Genomic DNA, 5,865 nt, shown 5'->3' on the forward strand with positions numbered 1-5,865 from the left:
CCTTTATCTCACGGCCTATACAACAATGAACTCAACATGGATTAAAGACTTAAATGTGAATCCCAAAATTATGAAGGTCATCAATGAAAAAATAGGGACAAATGTGAGGGCTCTAATTCAGGGCATACACATTTTGAAATTACACAAGCAAAAGTAGACAAAATAGATGATTGGGACATACTAAAAATTAAAAACTTACGTGCATCAAAAGACTTCACCAGAGGAGTAAAAAGGGAACCCACAGAATGTAAAAAATATTTTGCAACAACACATCATATGAGGGACTCATTTCTAAAATATATAGGAAACTACAACACTTCTAAAAGAAAAAGACAAAAAACCCAATTAAAAAATGGGCACAGGACATGAACAGACACTTCACCAAGGATGAGATCCAGCCAGCCAACAAACGTATGAATAAACCTTCACAGTCACTAACCATCAGCAAAATGCAAATCAAAACAACAAGGAGATTCCTCTCACACCAGCAATAACAGCAAAGATCAAAAAAGTAGAGGACAATAAATTTTGGCACAGAGAGACTGGGACCCTCCTACATTGTTGGTGGGATTGCAATAAGGTCCAACCACTCTGGAAAACAATATGGCACTTCCTCAGAAGGTTGGAAATAGAAATGCCTTATGATCCAGCAATTCCTCTACTTGGTATTTACCCACAAGAAATACAAGTCATAACACGAGTGGATATATGCACACCAATGTTCATAGCAGCACTATTTACAGTAGCAAAAGATGAAGCTAGCCTAAATGCCCATCAATTGAAGAATGGATAAACAAACTGTGGTACATACACACAATGGAATATTATGCTACCTTGAAGAACAAAAAGGAAGCTGCAAGCCACTGCATAACATGGATGAACTTGATGATATCATGCTGAGTGAATTAATCAGTCACAAAAGGAGAAATACTGCATAAGACCATTACTGTAAATGACTAAGAAAAATAATCCTCCCAAAAGGGGAAAAAACAAAACTATATATATAATTGCTGATCACAGGGATATATGGGATGAGAAGAGGGGAGGGAGGGAGGGGAAGATAGAGCACAGGGTAGGGAATAAACACAGGAAAGCTTGGGTGCTGGGGGAGTGGTGGGCAATATAGAAGAAAGGGGAGAGGAATAGAAAAATAAGGCAGATGGGAGGACAGGCAGGTTTGCATTGGCTAAGTGGGACAGAGGTAAATGATGATGTATGCACAACCTTGGAATAACAGTGCTTCGGATACAGTGATTGAGGCATGATTTGAAAGGCAAATGAGGGGAATAATGTTAAGATGCTTGGCTGTCTTTTGAATCTTGGTTTCCTTTGTAGCGTAGTGGTTACGAATCGGGCTGTGAACCTTAAGGTCAGCGGTTTGAAACTACCAGCCGCTCCGCGGGAGAAACATGAGGCTTTCTACTCCCATAAAGATTTACACCCTCGGAAACCCTGTACAGGGTCGCTATGGGTCGGAACCGACTCAATGGCACTTAACAACAACCAATTTGAAATAGACACTTGAGGTGGGGGGAAGGAATAGCCAAAAACATCACAATAGAAAGCTTGTAAGCCCGTCTTCAGTCTATAACTGATTGGAATACCTTAAAGGGGGCTAGAAATTGCCCAGTGAAAGACACCTTCTGTGTAGCTTGTGTATTACATAAGGCCAAAGGTGGAAACCAGAATCCCATCCAGAATTGTCTGAGGTGGGAAATTTCCACTGGAAAGGATGGGTAGACCAGCCTGGAGCGGCTAGAAGAACAGAAGATACTTCGTGAAGAAAGACCAGCAGGAAAAATCAGAAACAATAACGGCAGTATGATTGATTGCTACAAGAACAAGTAAGCTGTTCGCCCAGGAGCCATCAAGGTAAATGGTTGGGTCCCCTCATAGCAAACTCTCTTCCAAGACTAAGACTCAAGGGGAATACACAAGCAGGTGTGTAGTCTGGCTGGTGACCACATTGGTCACCGATAAGAAGATGAGGGGTTAAAATAGCAATGAATTTGGGAGCTAAGTCCAACCACATTCAATAGACCCCTGTGATTGTGGGTAGAGACCTGGATGGCCAGCTGTATGGCAAGACCTGGGGACTCTTGGGCCCAGAGGCAGTGACATGGCTACAGAGGACTACAATGGAGAGTGAAGCATCCAGCTAATATGAAGTGAGGGGACATGCACAAGAACATACATACTTGCAGATAGTACCCACTTGACTTGGCTTCGACGGCTGGATGATCAGAACTCTACTAGAAGAAAAAATAGGGAAGAAAAAAAATAAATAAAAAAGAGTAACCCACTACAATTTGATGAACTTTACTTATATGTATAGTTGTTGTTGTTGTTGTTAAGTGCCTTCGAGTTGGTTTCGACCCATAGCGACCCTGTACAGGGTTTCCGAGGGTGTAAATCCTTATGGGAGTAGACAGCCTCATTAAAAAGGGAGGGAACAAATCTTTACAGCAAGGATCACTTCCACCCCCTTGTTACACAGGGTTGACACGGATTGGGTACTTAGACTTTGGTTACCCAAAATGGGTGGGGAGGGGAAAGCGGGGGGGACTATATAGGTAAGAAGTGACTGGCTTACAAACTTTCAAGAGGAAGCCTAGTTCCAGATGGGGCAAGGGTAGGTAGAACCTCCACTGAATGATTACCAATCTGTCGGGACTGTGCTGGCGCAAGGAAATGGAAATAAGACTCTTTTGGTACAATAGTGAATAATTGCCATCAGGACTGACTGTGAGGGTAGGAAATGTAGAGGCAGATGTTTTTTGACAAAAGGAGGGGAGTGATTGATTTTGCAGCCCAGGAGCGGAGGTCCCTGGGACGATCAAGTGAAAAAAGAAGAATGCGGGACCCTACCCAGAGAGGCAGTGACGCCAGGAATGGAGACAGAGATGAAGATGTGGACAAATGGAGTGGCTGGGGACATGGGACTCAGGGAGGAGAGGGGCTGTGTGCTGACAGTTGGGGTGGGGCGGGCCTATGGGGTATATCCTTTGGTTATTTGATGATGCATGGAGGGGATTTAATCATTGCAATGAAACAAAATACCATAGGATGAATGTAAAACTGATGTTCTCCCATGTAAACCCACATAATTCACAATAAAAACTAAAAAAAAACCAGTTGCCGTCAAGTTGATTCCAACTCATGGTGACCCCACGTGTATCAGAGCAGAACTGTGCTCCACAGGGTTTTCAATGGATGATTTTTCAGGATCACTACAGCTTTAAAAAAATAAAAAAATAAAAAAGATGACTAGGGGAAATTTAGGGAAAGTTCTGATCTGCCAAGAGATTTTAATTTTTGAAAGACATCTAGGTAGGTAAAGTACTGAGTTACTCTGTCCTTAGCATCACTATCCGCCAAGCAGTGTTATGTCTGAAGCTTAAGAAATCTCCTTAATTTCCCTTTACAGGTAACCTTAAGTATTATTTTTACACCAACATAATTCTTGAATCCATTCCTATTCTATATTTCTATTCCCATATTGCAGGCTGTTAACATATGTATCCGATATAATTTATTTTAGACTTTTAATTTGTGTTCCTACTGTTAAACACATGCAATCTTGCTCATTTAATCCATTCTCCAAACTATTGCTTGCTACTGTCTTTTTAAAACACAAACTTGGTGAAGACAATCTAATCTTCATACAGCTTTCACTAATTCTTCATTAGTGAAAATAGTGTTCAACTCCTTATCATGGCTTTCAGATATCAACATTTTCAATTTTATTCTTAACCACTGCCAATGACTTAATATTCTTCACCTACATATTTCTGATGAAACAGTGTTTTTATTTTCTTTTTTTTACAGTCAGTTTTGTTCATGTTCACCATTTTTATTAATGTTTCATTGTCTTTTTGTGTTTTGCAGATAATTTTATATTCAAATTTTCACTAACTAATATATCCTTGGTCATCTTTAGAAGTCCTGGTTTGGCGCCATAGGATACACATTCGATCTCAAAGTTGGTTTGAACGGAAAAGTTGGTGCTTCAAACTCACCCGCCCCTGCTCAGAAACCCTATGTAGGATCACTATGGTCGGAACCGACTCAACAGCACACAACACCAACAACTGGTTGTCTTCAGGAGTCCTAGCGTGGCGCTGTAGGATAAGCACTGGACCGCAAGGTCGGTTTGAACTGCAAGGTCGGTGGTTCAAACTCACCGGCTGGTGATTGTAAATCTTATACAGGGTTTGAGTTGGAACTGACTGGATGGCATTTAACAACAAGTCACATTTCGAGCCTTACCCAAATACCATATCCTTTGTAAAATATTTGCAGCTTCTCCAAGTTATAAAAGTTATAAGTGTTCTCTCACTTGTTTCTGTCCAGATGGTGATGTATTTACACTGATGGCATAGCTCTTACCAGAGTAGTCCCTCTAATGCTATTGGTCTTAAATGCGACAGGGACTCTTTTTTTTTTTTTAAACCAATGGATAGTTAAGGAGCTCTGATAGCGTAGTGGTTACAAATCGGACTGAAAATCTTAAGGTCAGCAGTTCGAAATTACCAGCTGTTCCACAGGAGAAAAATAAGGCTTTCTGCTCCCGTAAAGATTTACAGCCTCAGAAACCCTGTACAGGGTCGCTATGAGTCGGAACCGACTCCACAGCACATAACAACAACAACTAGCGTCTGCAATGATGACTTCAGCTTCTACTCCAGGTTCAATACAGATGGAAGTGATCTACTTAACAATCACAGAAGGACCATGCAAGTCAATGAGTCGCTTGTGGATTTTCATCTGGAAGCGGTTTCAGGTCTTAGAACCTTCACCACACGGAGTCTTCCTTGTAGTTCTCAGAATCTTGGTAGGCATCCTAACTGGGCCTTTCACTTTCAGGTTCTTGTCCTTTTCACCTCTAATCAAGTCAGCACCCACTTTGTCCTGCGACTTCACACTGCAGCTGGTTACAATAATTCTAATCCAGTGGCTGGCCACCTCTGGTTCTATGGGCGTCTTTCTGATGTCCATAAAAGCCATAGCAGCGGCGTGGCTTCCTAACCAACTTGCTCCTCAGAGACAGCGAACAGCAGTGAGTCAGTAACCGCAGCGGCCGAACAAGGCAACCTGCAGCAGCTACGGTGTCTTCCGCAAAGAGCGACAGTGACACTTTAAGATCAAGAACTACATGTATTTAAATTCCTACTTTGTTGGATGGGATCAGAGGTTGAGTAAGAGGAAACTTTGCTGGAAACTGAGACACCCTGGTCTCTGTGTTATTGGGTGGAATCGCCCCTTGTTCAGCCTGAAGAAGCAGAAATAAATAAGGGCAAGTATAAGAAATGATCTGACAGGCTTATGTTTAATTTTATCTCTAATATGAGAGTTGCTGTAAAGAATTGTGACACTGTAGCACATGGTCTTTTAAAAAGAGACAACACAGTCTATTTTCTATAGAAGCCATGCAAGAATAGAGTTGTACAGATTAACCTATACTATTCTTGAGCTAGTAGGTGCTCCTTAGGCTAAATCCACTCTCTATCCATGATCTTTTATAAAGTTTTAATCAGACGTTACCTTTCCTATGAAAAAAATCCTTATGATAATGCTATTAGATAAAAGAAAAACTCCTATGACTGGCTCAGTTTACAAAAGCAACATAAAATATAATTCATTTGGGAAATGTTGGGTTTGTATTAATATTTTTTTAAGTAGAAAATTCTAACTTTCCTGGGGGTTAATGATAGCAAAATAATTAATGATATAAAGTTTTCAAACTTTTGTTTCATTAAGTCTGAATGAAAATATATGGAATATCTAGGAAATAAAGAGAATGTAATTTCATTTATTTCATTTTAAATCAGAATGTGTTGGAAAGTATAAAAAAAGTTGATTAAA

The 5,865-nt window shown here is 40.5% G+C and overlaps 1 pseudogene; it reads right to left on the bottom strand.

Annotated features, from left to right (window-relative positions):
- LOC102839023 overlaps positions 1–5,007 on the bottom strand; it is a 19,044-nt pseudogene extending 14,037 nt beyond the window's left edge.
- Between the last annotated feature and the right edge of the window lie 858 nt (positions 5,008–5,865).

Source organism: Chrysochloris asiatica, unplaced genomic scaffold (genome assembly GCF_000296735.1).
Source record: "Chrysochloris asiatica unplaced genomic scaffold, ChrAsi1.0 scaffold00012, whole genome shotgun sequence".
Lineage (NCBI taxonomy): Eukaryota > Metazoa > Chordata > Mammalia > Afrosoricida > Chrysochloridae > Chrysochloris > Chrysochloris asiatica.